The 15437-nt window shown below is 47.1% G+C and overlaps 1 long non-coding RNA gene across 1 annotated transcript; it reads left to right on the forward strand.

Annotated features, from left to right (window-relative positions):
* Nucleotides 1-613: 613 nt before the first annotated feature.
* Nucleotides 614-15228, forward strand: LOC306812383. Its single transcript, XR_013776847.1, has 3 exons — nt 614-682; nt 14842-14930; nt 15064-15228. It is a non-coding gene; the product is annotated as an uncharacterized lncRNA (long non-coding RNA).
* Nucleotides 15229-15437: the final 209 nt, after the last annotated feature.

Genomic DNA, 15437 nt, shown 5'->3' on the forward strand with positions numbered 1-15437 from the left:
GGCCACTGGCACAGGAAAATGAGGGAGTTTGGGTTCCAACAGAGGAGTTGTCACTGCTGTCACAACGAGCTGGCTGCTCTCTGCAAGGACAAACTGAGCCTTGCTGGGATCTCCAACAGCTCCAGAAAACTCTGAGTGAAGCCCCTCACACCCCATAAAAAAATATCTGTATTAGAATTTGCCAATCCCTAATCTCAGGATTAGGGAGCAGGAGCTCTGCTTTTTAAGGATGATATCCTGGCTGGGGTGGAGGTGTCCTGGCACCAAGGCTTTGATCCCTCAGAGCTCAGGGATGATGTGAAAGGCCACAAAACCCCTGGTGACATCGCCCCAGGGCTGGATTTGTCCTCCTGGGGCTGCTGCCAAGTGGCAGCACAAATGTAAAATAATGAGGCAGCAGCCCAGAGTGTCTGGAGCAGGCGGGGAGGAATGAAGATGGATGAGTGTAGCTAAGAGACAATTTGAGAAGGGATAAATACAGGCAACAAGTTATTCACCGCGGCAATTTGTAAGGAGTGCTAAAAACCTTCAGACAGGATTGTTTCACATCGCCTCGCTTTCTATTTGCAGCCTGACAGTTCTCATGTAAATGGTGCTGATGGATGGCTGCAAACCCCTGGAGCTACTCCTCTGCTGTTGATCACATTAACTCTTCTCGTGCTGGGCTCTGAGGAGTGGAAAAGTGGGTGATGGAATGGGAAAAAACTGATGCTGGGTGCAGAGGAGCAGTGGGAAGGGACAGGGATACAGGGGGAAGGTGCTGAATGGGAATTTGGTTGGGATTTAATGGCCTGAAATGCAGGGAAAGATGGGCAGGAAATGGAGAATTTTGCTACAAAGTAAAATGATTGAGGAGTTGTCCAGAGAAAACGTGGCATCCTTGGAAATGTCCCAAGGTCACATTGGACAGGACTTGGAGAACCTGGGATAGTGGGAGGTGTCCTTAGGGATGGGACAAATGGGCTTTAAGGTCCCTTTCTGCTCAGGCCATTTTATGATTCTGTGATTCTTCACTTGGTACTTCTCCATCATGGTTTTAACCTGGACTGACCTCCCCACATCATCCTGGGACTGGCAGGATTCCAGGGAATACCATGATGGCTGTAGCAGCTGGGGGAAAACCAAATAAATCTATGAATAAAGATACAATTACATTAAATTCAGCATTTCTTTCCCTTTCTTAGGAATGAGAGGGAATTGCTGCAAGCAGCAAGAATGGGCAGGAGCTTTGTGAAAGAAAGATACAGAAAATTTGGTGTTTTATTGGAAGGCTTTGAGCCAGGTTAGGCCTGGTAGAAGAGGCATTTTTATCCTTCAGGATTAACAGAGAAAAACAAGTGGAGGGAGAGGAAAAAGCCAAGGCAGACTCAGCTTTTAACCCCATTGTGGGGATTGGGATGAGATTGGCTCCTGTGCCTCCTGCCCACCTTCCAAGAGCTCTTTGTGATCTGTTTTACCCAAAATGAAACTTTTCATCCCCTACAAAGTCACTGCCAGGTGATTTTTGCCAGATTGAGCCTGTAAAGAGTGGCTATGAACAGGATTCTCCCAAGAATCTGGAGGTCCTGCTCCCTCTGAGAGCAACAAACTCCCAATTTTTATTCCATAATGGGAATTTCCTGTGCTGGGAAACCTCACTGAGGTGGGCAACACTGAAATAGGGTTATTGTGGGTTTTTTTGCCAAATTCCCTCTGTGTCTCTGACACGAGCACAGATCTCTGCTGTCCCCATGAAGATTTTTAACCCCCTGGTTGCCAGTACAGAGAGGGGCTCTGGGAGGGGTTGCCATTATCCCTGTGGGAAGGTTGGAGCTGGTGACAACCTTTGTCCCCGTGTTTGGAGGAGAACTGAACTCCCTGAAGGCTGAGAAGGATTTTGGCTGGGAACAACCAGATTCCACAGCAGGACTGTCCCCAGGTGCTTCACTGACCTTGCTGCCTGCAATCCTGCACAGGATGAGTTGGTGCAGTGCTGAGTGAGCAGCGCTGTCCCAAAATTTGCTTTTAGTGTGGAATTTTTCTTCTGCAGCCACAGCCAGCAGGATGAGACGTCCTGGGACAGGGAGGTGACTCCTGCCAGGGCTGTTTGCCCTTTCCAGATCCCTGCAGAATCATCTGCCTGTGACTCAGCATTCCAGGCATTTGTGGCTCTTCCCTCTCTGCTGCAGCATCTGCAGCCAGGTACCCAGGTGTGCCCCAGGTATCTCTTCCTCTCCTCCTTGAGGAGAAATTCCAGGCAGCCTCTGGATTTAGAGGCCATGGTGAGCTGTAAATCTCATCACTGAGGAGCCTCAACACCAATGGAAATCTCAGTTTAGGTGCCTCCACTTGAGAAAAAATCAGCAGTGCTGCAGAAATTTCAGGCTGAAAACCAGTCAGAAGCAGGTCTGCAGCAAAGAATTTCTGCAGAAATCTGAAAATTCCAGGCTTATCCTTCACCTTGAGTTGATTTTAAGTGTAATTCTAGGAAGGACAATGTTCTCAGCTAAACTGATTTATCTGTGTGCGTTCAGCTCCTTAATTCATCTGAACTCTTCAATTAATTCTGATTTTAGACCCATTTCCACGTCTTTCTCAGCCAACTCATCTTCAAATCTCCTCTTCAAGGAGTATCAGGGTTTGGATTATAATTCATGTGATGCTGTACTTTTGTCCCAGCTGGATTTTCTGCCTGTGCAAGGAGGAGCTGTGAGGTTTTTTGGGTCCAGGGGAATCATTCCTGGGAGATTTTTGGGATGTGGCACAGCACGTGGAAACTGCACTTCTGAAGGTCACTTTATTTCTACCAAATAACTTAAAATGTGCTTTTATGCAGCATTTTGATTTAGGAGTGGAAGATTTTTTTGAGCTCTCCTGCTGGGATCACTGATGAATATTAAATTAAATAAAGAGTGAGGGAGTGTTGGCCCTCGAGTTGTGGCTCTTGGTTTCTCTGCCTGCTGATGGTGTCACCCTGGGGAAGATGAAACCTGGGATAGAAACCTAAAATTTCATCCATTTTCTCTTCTGACTTCACCTTTGCAAACTACATTTTCCTTTCCTCATCCCATGGTTAATCTTCTTCCAATCACTCTCATTAATTGCATGATCTCAGTAATAGAGTTTTAGGCTTCACACAATGAAAATCAGGTTTTATCCCATCAAACCTCCTCAGTGCAGGGGTCAGGAATTCTCTTGTAAAGGGCCTTTCTTAAATCTGATAGTCTCGTACTTTGCTTATTAATCCTCTTTTTATTTTTCTTTTTTTTTTTTTCACTTCTAACCTCATGTCCTAATCCAGGAAGAATTCTAGGACTGCTACAACTATGCAACCTTTGGAGTCTGAAGCCAGAAAACCTTTTGTTTTCCTGGAGATGAAAATCAGATTCCTGATTTTCTGATCACTTTAATGGAAAACTCTGCAAGTTCCTTGGCGTTTTGTTGTTTGTTTGGTTTTTTTTTCCTCAGGTTTTTACCAGGAATCTTTGCAGAGAGGAGCAGGCCCAGGGGAGAGAAGTTCTTTATCTGAAAATCAGTGATGCTGGAGCTTTGCAGTCCCTGTGTCACAAGCAAATTGACCTTGTGCTTCAATGGTTGCTGTGGGCATTCCAAGGGGGATATTGGCTGCAAATGTGTTCCTGCCATAATTAAAATGTACTCACTGCCTGGCTTTTTATTCCTGGCAATGGTGCAGATCAGCCCTGGAGTGGCAGCAGCTCCTCCTTGCCTCAATCTTTACCACTACGATTAATTTTCATTACAGAGGAAATGAAATTCAGCCCAGGAGACCCTCTTTGATTCCCAGGGTGGAAAGTCTCTTGCTTTTATGGCAGGAAACCACACTTTAAACTGCTTTTAGATCACCTTGCAGGCTGGTTTACACTTCAAGCCCCAGTTTGTCAGCTGCCAGCTACCTGCTGCTTCCCCTGGGCACCTTTTCTGTCTGCCTTTGGTTCCTCCTCTCCATGCTCCAGGGCACCAGGCAGCTTCTAATTAATCAGGGTCAGGAAGAAAATTTCCCTGGGGAAAAGTTATTTTCTCTCCACCTGCTTGCAAGGCTTTCTGAGCTTCCTAGCAGAGCTGCTGGGTAGAGAGAGTGGATGATGGTAAATGAGGTTTGTGCCCAAACCAGCCTGAAAATGTCAGGGCTGGAGCTCTTCTCAACTTTTTTTGGGCTTTTGTGCCTTTCCCTGCTTGTTCTGAGCATTGGGAAATACTGGCTGGTGGGGGAATCTGTTGCCCAGTGGAGTTTTGGATTTTTTTTGTTGAAGGATTGGGGGAATTTAATCCTGCTGGTGAGCTGCAGTCTGAGCATGGAATTCTCAAGGACAGGAACGAGGGGGAAAACTCAGGGATGGGTCTGGTTTGAGTTTCCACATTAGTGATGGCCACCAGGGGAGGCTGAGCCAGAGAACAGCAGATTTTTCTTATCCTTTAGAGGAAAAGGGTTGAGTTTATCTGCTGATGCTCCCCATGTTCAGTTTGCCCATCTCTTGTGGTATAAAAACATTTCTCTCCTATCTCCTCCCAAAAGTCTGGGGATCCTGTTACCTCTGAGAGCAACAAACTCTCAATTTTTATTCCAGCTGTATAATGGGAATTTTCTGTGCTGGGAAATCTCACTGAGGTGGGCAACACTGAGGGGGAAATTGGGTTATTATGTTTTTTACCAATGGGATGGCTTGTCTCTGCCAAATTCCCTCTGTGGCTCTGACATGAGCACACATCTCTGGTGTCCCCAAGAAGTTTTTTAACCCTCTGGTTGTTTCTGCCAGTACTAAAAATTTTACACCTCAACACCTGATGACTTCCTTCAGTCCATCCTCTCTAATCCTAAAAAAGGGTCAAGTTTTCTTCTCTCAGGTTCCAAAAATAGGGAGCTCAAGTTTTCAAAGAGCTGCTCTCATGCCCCACATCCCCCCCAGTGCTGAGGACAGGGTGTTTCAAGGACTCTTTCAGCTGCCTAGAATTAATCCCAAATTATCCTTTAAACATTATTTAGAGGTAGAGCCTGGGAGAAGCTTGGAAAGGAATTTTATGAAATTAAAATTTGGTTTCCTCCTCAAACAGCAGCTGCCCTGAGTTCTGCATCAGGGACAGATCTTGCAGAGCTCCAGGATTTTGGAGGGAGCTGGAATCCATCCCATCCCAATCCACTGATCTCCTCCTTCCCCCTTTCCAGCACAGTCAGCACTTTAACCAGATAATTCTGGTGCTGTTGCCTTTGGTGGGGTCAAGCTTTGCTTTTTCTATTTGTTCTCTCATCTTTGCTGGCACAAAATTTTGGATAGAGCAACGTGTCTGGTCAGGATTTATTTTTTGTTGTGTTGGGCAGATTCCCATTGAGTTGGTGATGCAGCAGGAGAGGAGCTGCAGGATTTGGAGCTCCAAGGCAGCTCTCTCCAGGTTTTGGGGATGGCTGAGTGATTTCCAGGAGGGAATGGGCTGGTTCAGGGGGACAGAGATGCTGGAGAGCTTTGGGTGGGATACAGGGGGAGAGCTGCTATGATAAAACAGAACTTTTTAAATCCAGCAGTCAGCAAAGGCAGTGACAGCTAAAAATACAAAATGAGGCAACTCTGGCTTCTATCCTAATGAAAAAAAAAACCAAACCAAACCAAACTAAAAAAACAAACCCAACAACTTTCTGTGCCCTTTTACCAGGATCCTTTTCCATTTCATAGAATCCTGAAGTGGTTTGGGTAGGAAGGGACCTTAAAGCTCCTGTTAGGAAAATTAATCTACAAAGACCAGAGGTTTATGTCCAAAAAGGAGACAGAGGAGTCCTTTTTGCTTTATTCCAATAAAGGGAGAGGCCATGGACCATTCCCCTGGGATCTCTCCAATTTTTGGAGGATGCAGCCTCCTTTAATCCCAATTTCCCTCTCTCTTTCCCCATGGGCTGAGGTACCTGAGAGGCACAGACTGCCCAAACACCTGATACCTGAGATTCCCTCTAATGTACAACCCACCCTTTTCATTTTTAATTCTTATACAATGCATAGTTTTTCCCCAATATCTCCTTTCATCTTCCAATATCCAATTTCATTTACCAGCAAACCCACAGTTTGTTTGTAAAGGCAAATCTCTTTTTCCATTCATCAATCAGTGGAATCCATCCCATTGTTTCTTTTATCTCTCAGTGCTGGTTTTATCCACCAGCAGACCCACAGCTGGTTTGTAGAGACAAAATGTGACATTCCTCTCACTGCCATGGGCAGGACACCTCCCACTGTCCCAGGCTGCTCCAGCCTGGCCTGGGGCACTGCAGGGAATTTAGGAAATCCACCCCCAGTCCTTGCCCAGGTGCTCCAGGCTCTGCAATGTGCCCTGGAAGGGAAGAACACCCAGAATTTCTTGTCAGAGCTTCTGACTGACAGCCAGGGGAAATCTCATCTCCCTGATATTAAACTTAACCTTTATGGGTTTCAATTTGAGCAGTGTGGAATTGCTCAATCTTGGGAGGGGTTTTGTTTAATGCTTCAAGATTTAGTGGGGAGGGGAGGGAGAGGGCAGAGGAGGAGGGAAAAGAGAGGCAGCACTCATGACAAGACCAGGGAGTTTTCAGGGAAATGCCTGCATTAATTTGGGCCAGGAGAACACTGGAAATGGAATTTGCTGTGCTTGGGAAGGGAATTATCTGTTTCTTCCCATCTTGGGGAGAATAAGACAGAAATTTGCTGCTCCAGGCACAGAAAATATTCAGAACTGTTACAAGTCAGGACAGAATAATGTGGAATGTTTGTGCCTTCTGTCCTTCCTCTTCAGGCCCAAATATTCCTTCAAAATCCTCTCCTGTCCCTCAGTGCATGAATATGCCCCACACACAAATAATTTATCAAATCCTCCCCCAGTTGGACAAGCTCAGGAAAAAAACCAAATACTGAGAATATTCCCCTCTGAGTATCATTGCAGTGTCCCCACTTCCTGCACTGGAGCCCCTTATCTTTAATTAACACTCCTAAATTCCCTTTTCTCTCCTTCCCAGACCAGTTAATAATTCTTATATCTCATTAATGTTTTTATTTTTCCTCAGCAAATTCACATTTTCTTTCCAAGTCGGACTTTTTAACAAATAATGAGTCTAATTTATGCTTGTAAAAACGAGCTGACCTTCACAGCTTTACATTGCAATTTGAAATAAAATAAAAAGGGAGGGGAGGGGTGCTGGAAAGTGACTCCAGAAGTGGCTGTACAAGAACTCGTTTGCCTCATCATTTATTGGATTTTTGCATAATTTTGGCCTTTCTGGAGTTGGGAACAAAGTGTCCCTGCAGCAGCAGCCCCACCATGAGTCAGCAGCAGCTGTCACCATGTCCCCACCTGGCCAAAATCCCCACTCTGCCTTTGGAGGATGGGACAGGAGCAGAGCACAGAGAGCAGGGGATGCTTTATTGGAGGAGGATGTATTATTAGAGAGGGATGAATTTATTATTAGAGGCTCAAAACTTGAAATCCCACACCTTTAAATAGCTGTGAGGTGAGCAGAGGGAGGGGTTTGGCTGCTCCACCTGGGCTGTCCTCAGCCAACCCTCAGCCAGTTTTGCTGTGAGGCTGCAAAAATAAATGATCTTGGAAAAGCTGGGGCTGAAGGAGGTGGAGGTGATTTTTCCTGGAGATTTTAACAGTGGGATAGAGCAGGGAATGCACTCAGTGCCTGTGACACAGAAGTGATTTTGAATTTTGTGTGCTGGGTCAGGAAGGGGGCCCAAATCCACTGGGTGGAGAAAAAGGTGCAAAAATAAAAAGGAATTTCAAAGCAGTGAGCTGCAGGGGGAAATGCCCTCGGGGGTGGCACCTGCAAAGGGACATTCCATCCTGCTGTCCCCTGAGCCACCCAGGTGAGGTTTGTCCCCTCCTGCAGCTGCCAGGGGTGATGCAGGGATTTATTGCCAGATTCAGCACAGGCATCAGGGCTGGGCTCAGCACTGAGAGACAAACCAGCAAATGCAGCAGGGGAAAGGAGCTGCAGTTTGGGATGGTGGGGGGGAGACAGATAAAAGTTCATTGGGAAGGATTTTCAGAATCTGGAAAAGCTGATGGATTCTGTTGTTTAGGATGAGGAGAAGTTTTATCTCCAAAATTGAGAGAGTTCACAAAGATATCTGGGGGATGGAGGCACAAGAAGAAGAATTCCATGTTTTCCATCCCAGTTTTGCCATCCCAGGGCAGATTCCTGCAGAGGAATCCTCTTGGGGACAGTCTGGTGAAGGATCTGCTGCCAAACCCCAAATGATGCTGCAGAACTGAGGGAGTTCAGAGGGAAATCAGAGATAAAAGTGCCCGGGCTGATAAGAGGTGTGAGGCTGAGCTGACAGGAAACAAGGCTGGGTTTAGGCTGGAATCAATAGCCCAGGGGATGGGGATGGATTCAGCAGGGCAGGCTGAAGCAGATTTCACCCACCCTACAATTCAGTGTGTGCAGGAGAATTAAGGACTTTGACTTGCCGAGGGCTGACAACAGAAAGGGGGATTTGCTGCAGATAAATTCAACTTGCAGAACTCTGTAAAGGCTTAGAGGAAGGGGAAGAAAAAATTTCTTCTTTTAACAGGCAGCTTTCCCATGTTTTCTCTTTTGTTCTGCCCTCTGTAGTGTGAGGAACCATGCTCCCAGTGCTGGAGAATAGCTGCATTTTTATTTTCTCTTGCATTTTGGTTCAGTATCCAACCAGAATTTCAGTTCCTGCTGTGTTTCCATCCTCCTGTGCCTGTCCTGGGACCCTCTGCTGGATCACAAAAATACCCTTTGGCAATGGCTTGGCTCAGACTTTTCACCTGGCTCCTAGATCCAACTGTAAACTCTTGGAATAATATAATGTAAATAAGGAAATATGTAGGGGGTGGCCCAGGATATGCAAATTAAGAAGTGGTGAAGTCCAGCAAAATGCAGGAGTAAGGAATCTGGTTTTTTTTCCTTCTGGGTGTTTTTGATGTGCTCCACTGGGGAAAGGACACTCACAGGGAATGTGTAAGGAAAACTCTTTGCATAAGAGGGTTTTTTTTTTCCCCCTGTACTTCCAAATATTTCTGCTGCTGCAGGTGAATCAGCTGAGCAGTGTGAAAGCCTCTTTAGCATCTGCTCTGCTTGATGTCCTGGTAACTCTTGTGTGGGTTAAAAAAAAAATAAAATTAAAGCTCCTGCTCTGTGCAGAGGTGGCAGGGGGTGGCAGGGGGTCAGGGTAATGAATGTGGCAGTGCTGGGACAGGGAATGGAGAGCAGGGGAAGAAAAGGAGATATTAATCCACTCCTTGGCTTGATTAATCCAGACTTTGGCTGAGGGCTGTGCAGGATGATGAACATTCTCAAAACTTTTCCAGCTCACTGGGGAGAAAGTGGGGGAGAAATTTCCCCAAGCCTGGCCATGGGTCAAAGGACAAGGTGCAGGGACAAAGATTAATTTCCCTGAGAGAAGGGTTTTCACCAAAGAGTAGGTTTTCTCTCCTCCTTCCAAAGGGATGTCTGCCACCTTGGAGGGAATGGTTTCAAAGGAGCCACCCAAAAATGTTTCTTCTGTCCATCCCCTGTCCCTGCATGGCACCCACAGCAGCAGGAGCTCAGCCCCAAAGGGCTTTTCCTGCCTTGACTGAGGAAAACTCAGATTTTGCAGGGCTGTGCGGCCTGGGGCTGTCCAGGAGGCTCAGACAGGGACAGAGCTGGAATGTGATGAGGATGAGGAGGGACTCTGGGATTCCCAGACTAATGAGCTCTTGTGCAAGGGACACATTTTCTTTGTTTCAGCAACCCCCAGGGTTTTTATTTCCCCCTTTGCCACTTGATCCATGCAGTTTCTTCCCCACCAGGCACAGGGCTGGTGGAGCAGCCCCAGCCAATCCCTGATTAAATATTTCCAGCTTGTGACTGAGCAGGGTGGAACAGGGCAGATGTCTTTGGGCAGAGCACAGAAATCCTCCCCTTTTCCTCTGGAGGAGGAGGAATGGATGCATGAGGGGACAGGAGAGCCCTGTGAGAGGCTCACTGTGGGACAGATTGTGCTGCTCCTCCCAGGGCAGCATCCTCTGGGGCTCCAGGAAATTCTCCTTTGGCCTTTGCATTTCACAGTGGCTGAGGATGACATTTCCAAAGCAGCCTATGGAAATCAGGTGGCTGCATCCCACTGGGAGCTGGACTCAGGGATAACACTTGGATGAGCTGCTGAGCCTTCTGTGCCCCTTCCCTGGTGAAAATCTGATTTTGGGGCTGTTCCACACCTCCTTGGTACCCTCAACCACCACAGGGGGTTTTGGGATTTGCTATGAGGATACAGGATTGAGTGACACCAGCATGGAGGGAGCTCTGTGCTCTTTGCAGGATCTGTGGGAATGGGAAGTGTTTCTCTGTCTCACTTCACCCACCTGAGCAGGGATGATGAATTTCCTTCTGCCTGGCTTCCTCCTGGCTGTGTGAAGCTTTCCAGATGAGCTGCAGCACTCCACAGGCTTGAGCAGCACCTGTTTGTTCTGGGAGAGTTAAGCACCTAACACAAGGTCTGGGAGCAGGATTTTGTACCCCTGTGATGGGAATGCCAAGCAGAATTAATAATGAACAGCTCAGGTCCTGCTGCTGCTGCAGAGGAGGAGGGAAGCAGCTGGTGTTTGTTTGGTTTGATGGCTCACAGGAACACGAGGCCATAAACAGTTAAATTCCTGCTGACAGCTGGGGCTGCTGAGTCTGAGGCTTCTCCAGCACCTCTGCAAAACTCGATGTTTCTCTGTCCAGTGCTTTGATCAGAGGGAGAGAACAAACGACACCTTGATGATTACTCACATTTTCAAACACAGTCCAACAGCAAGAGCTGTCACCTCTCATAACCCCCCTGGCTCTGTGTCCCCTCTCTTGATTTCTCACAGCTCTGCCTCCCTGGGAGATCTGGATGAAGAGTTGTTTTTTCGTGTTGTTTTTTTTTTTTGATGGCTGGTCAAGTAATTTCTGATCAGTGAATAAAAACAAGAGCTGCTTGAGAAGTCAGGAAAAAGCTGGGGATCAATGGGATGTGAAGTAGTTTTTTCCCCTCAGGGGGGCTGAGTGCTTCCACACGAGGGTTATCAGTGGATAAATGAGTTGAGGAGGTCAGCTCAGCTTTGCTGCAAGAATGGCTTTTTCCAAATCGGGCCATGATTTAATTAGACCCCTGAAACTGCGACAACACAGTGCTGAGTGGATGGATATTGGACAAATAAATATTATAGAGGCCACTTTCAAGTTGACTGAAACGATTCATAAATTAGTGCTAAAGTTGGGCAAATTGCTTGAGCTGGAGGAGAGGCAGGGAGGGGATTTTGTGTGTGGATTCAGGATTAGCAATCCCCAGCAGGCTGGGGTGAGGCTGGATCTTTGTTCCAAAGGAAATTTAGGGTGCAGCAGGAGAAAACCTTGAATTGTAGATCACAACCCAGAAGTGAGAACTGCTTAAAGCAAGATTAATTGATATTCAAAATCGCTGTTGGGATTGCAGGTCACAACTCTGTGTGTTTTTAGAGCAGAAGTGCTGGGTCAGGGAAATATTTCAACCTTGTTCTGTGCTTTTTCACCCAGGCTTTGTGCTCTGCTCACTGCTAATTAAATGCCTGATTATTGAGGGTGGAAGCCCCCCTGTGCCTTTGGAATGCTGGAGAAGGTGGTTCAGGCTCCAAAAAAGAGAGGATTTGCCATTTGCAGCAAGGTGGGGATTGATGTTCCCCAACTCAAACCCTCTCCATGCTCCCTCTCCAAACCAGCCTGTCCTGAGCAGGCTCCTTTACCCTGAAAACCTCAAAACTGCAAACTCCCTTCCTTCCCCTTCTCCTCCTGGGAGTGGCCACCCAATTTCTCACTCCTTTGAGCAGTTGGGGCTCCTGGAAACCAATTTTGATGAGCTGGGGCTCATTTTTCAGGGCAGTGAAGCCTTGCAGCCTCCACTGCCCCTCCTGGCTCCCCTCACAACCTGCACACCCCCTGCACACCTTGACAGATGGGGATGCTCTGAGGAGCTGCTTCCATTTTTTTACTCCTTCCTATAATCCATGGCTGCAGTGGCAAATGCTTTAAAGCTGCTGCTGCTCCATAGATCACCCCAAAGTGGTGAAGTCCAGTTAATAACAGCCTGGAAAATGCCATCAATCAGCAGAGGGAAAACGTCTCCAGCCAACTCCTTAGTGCCCAGTGTGGCTGTTTGTGGCAGAGACAGATGGAGCTGTGGTGCTTTGGGGGGCTTTTTTTCCCTTTTACACTCTCCCTAAGCCTTTTATCAGAGTTTTTCTGATTGAGGCAGCTTGCTTGGGGCTGCTCTTTCTTCCCCCTGCCCTGGAATTCCTTCTGTACTCTGAGCCAGATGTGTGCAGAGGCTGTTTCTGTCCCCATAAATGCACAATTTTACATTTTAGATAGTTCTAAACACTCCTGCTCAGGATTTCTTCCTCCTGCTCTCAGATCTCTCCTGTCCTGACATCATTTCTCATCTGGGTCCCTGCACATCTTTTTTTCTGTCACAGCCTCCAGGTCTCAGCTGCTGAATGCCACAATTGTCACAAACCAGGGGAGTGATGTAACACCAGGCAGGTGATTTTGCCTCCCTCCCTGTGCAGTTTTTTCTTCCATGCATCATCTCCTGCTGCTGCTGGAGCTGTCACAGGCTGGGGGATGGCAGCAGGGATGGGGAATTTGTGGCCCTGCCAGTTTTCTGCACATTTATATTCCAGTCAGAGGAATTTCTATGAGTGCATTTAGATGCCAGGGGTCAGGGTGCCACTGTGCCAGGCTCTGCTTTCAGCCACCATAATGAGAGGTGGCAATGTGAGAGCCATGCAGAGGGAAAAGGAGTCTTTATTCAGGGCAAAATGAGGAGCAGAGGTTGCCTGGTGCTGGTTTTCCTCTGAGAGGATGGAATATCCACCATCCAGAGTGTTCCTCACCAGCTGTGCTGTGCCCTGTGTGCACATACCCCAGAAATGATTAAAGCTCTGTTCTGGAGTTGCAAATGTCCTGCTCTAGGTGATCCAAACCTGCCAGAGTCACACAAACGGGAGGTTCCTCAACATTGTCCCTTAATAAATGTCACAATGGCCTCAGTTTGTTCTGAAGCCAAACTAAAGCCCCTTACCCTGACTGGTTAGCTGCCCTGGAGTATTGTCTTGATTTGCAATACAGGCTGTGGCCAGAAATGTAAATTCTGTCCCCATGTGTTGCAGCCGGGTGGGGCAGTGACCCTGATCTCCTGGCACATATTATCTGCTAATGGGCCATCTTTAAACCAGCTGGGGCAATCATCTTTATCATTGCCATGACCCACCCTTCATCCAGGAGGTATCACCTGTTAATGGGTCATTGTTTAAAACTGGGTGTGGCAGCGATTCTTATCTCCGTGGGAGATATCTCCTGTTAATGAGCCATTGTTAAAAACTGGGTGTGGCAGTGATCTTTATCTCCTGGCACACATTATCTGCTAATGGGCCATCTTTAAACTAGCTGGGGATATAATCCTTGTCTTTCCCACAGCCCATCCTCCCTCCAGGAGATATCTCCTGTTCATGGCCAGTGAGTCCCAGTGCATGACTGATAAAATTCCATCATCCCACTGGGAGATGCTCCACCCAGGGGAGGAGCCAAGCCTTTCCTACCCAGATAAAAACTGACATTTTGGACACCAAGGGACCTTCTTTCCACTGGATTCCAGAGGAAAACCAGACCTTTTCACATCATCCCTGGACCCTCAGAGGAAACTGCACCTTCTCCAGGAGCACTGCTCCAGCTGAACCACATCTGCCACTGCAGGAGGATGCAGCCACCATGGAATGGCACTGCTGCCACCACCCTGACTGACTGACGGGTGTCAGCTTGGATGCTCCTGCCTTTCCCCCACATTTATTTCTCCTTTCCCAGCTCTGGGATGGGTTAATAGCTTATTATTGCTCTGCCTCCTAGAAGGTGTTTGGGACGGCTCTGAGTGCACTCTGAGTTATTAGCAGCAGGTTTTAATGGCTGCATCCCTTCCCTGCTCCTTCAGGGGATGGGTGTTCACTCACCTTAACCAGCCCCCAGTAAAGATCTCCAGTCTCTCTAAGTGCCTGCTGCTGGCTGCCAGCAGTGCCTGATGATCCAAAGGGGATCTGGAGATCTCTGTGTGCAGGATAAATGACCACACACTTGAACCTCTTAATTAAGAGCTGTCTGTGCCTCAGAGCAGGAAAACTTTGTGCTGGCTGTCAGTGTACAAAAATTCTGTCTCAAACACCAAACAAAGCCCTGGGGGTTTATTTCAGTGTCTCCAGCCAAATGCCAGGACTCAGGCTTCTCCAGGAACTGGGGAAGGAATTTTTCCTTCCTCCTCCATGTCCCTCCTCTCCCAAAATCCATTCCTGGCTAGACAATGAGCAGGATCAGCTTGGAGGCTCCTGTGGCACCAGCTGGACAGGCTCTGTAATATCTGAGTCGATTTTCTTTGGTTTGAAATAGGAAAATAAAGAGAAAATAGTATAGAAGGAGGACTGTGATAGTGACAGAGTTGCTGTTCCTTTCTTTTGAGTCTTGTTCTGAACTTGCTCACATTTGCTAAGTGCTTGTTTCAATTGGAGCAGTATCAGAAACTGAGGCAATAAATCTAAATTAGGATCCCCAGACCCTTCCCACAACTGATCTCCTGCAATATTTCAGCTGGCTTTGTTCTGCTCTGGGGATTGACCTCTCAGCCTGATGCTGAAGCATCCTGAATCCAGCCTGGACCCAAATCCAAACCCTCTTTTATCCCATTTTCCCTCCTCTGTCTCTGGTGCTTTGCTGATCCCTGATCCTCTGAAGAATGAGCTTGGCCATCACATTTGGGAACAGCTCTCCTGAGTCCACCTGGCTCCAAAGAATTCCTAAACCAAAGCAGCTCCTTTTTTTGGCAGGTGACAGCACTGCAGAACCACCTGTGAATCCCACCTTGGCCGGATGTTCTCATCTGACAGCTTAAAAATGCTCAACATCCCATAAAAAAGTAGGAAATCCTCTGAAATCCATTTTTCCTCTTCCCTTTCCCCCAAAACCTTGCTGTTCTAACGTCCAGCATCAGGGAACTCTCCGTGAAATCTGCACTACACTTTTGGGAAAAAAATTGATTTTTTTCCAAGGAAAACTGCTGTTGGTTGACTCTGGAGCTCAGCTTTTAGCAAACAGGCCCACACTTGATTGCTCTTTTGTCTTTACAAAGGCAGCAGCAAGGAAGTGGCTGAGCGAGTAATGTACTTGTCTGTGTCATTATTAAGTAACCATAAATAAAGCAGATAATAAAAGCAGTCTTTTTTACTCTCTCTTTTCAAACAGTGACAGGAGCTTCCTGGAAAATTACCTTTTTACCTTTTTCCTTTCTCTTAGAGTACAAGTTAAAAGGGTTTTGGTATTTCTCGACATCTAATAAACAACCACTTTTCCCCTCATTTTCCCTGAGCTGAAGTGGAGGTAATGAATGCATTTTATCACTGTTCTCCAGAGAAGAGCAGGAATC

The sequence above is a fragment of the Erithacus rubecula genome (genome assembly GCF_903797595.1).
Source record: "Erithacus rubecula genome assembly, chromosome: 25".
Lineage (NCBI taxonomy): Eukaryota > Metazoa > Chordata > Aves > Passeriformes > Muscicapidae > Erithacus > Erithacus rubecula.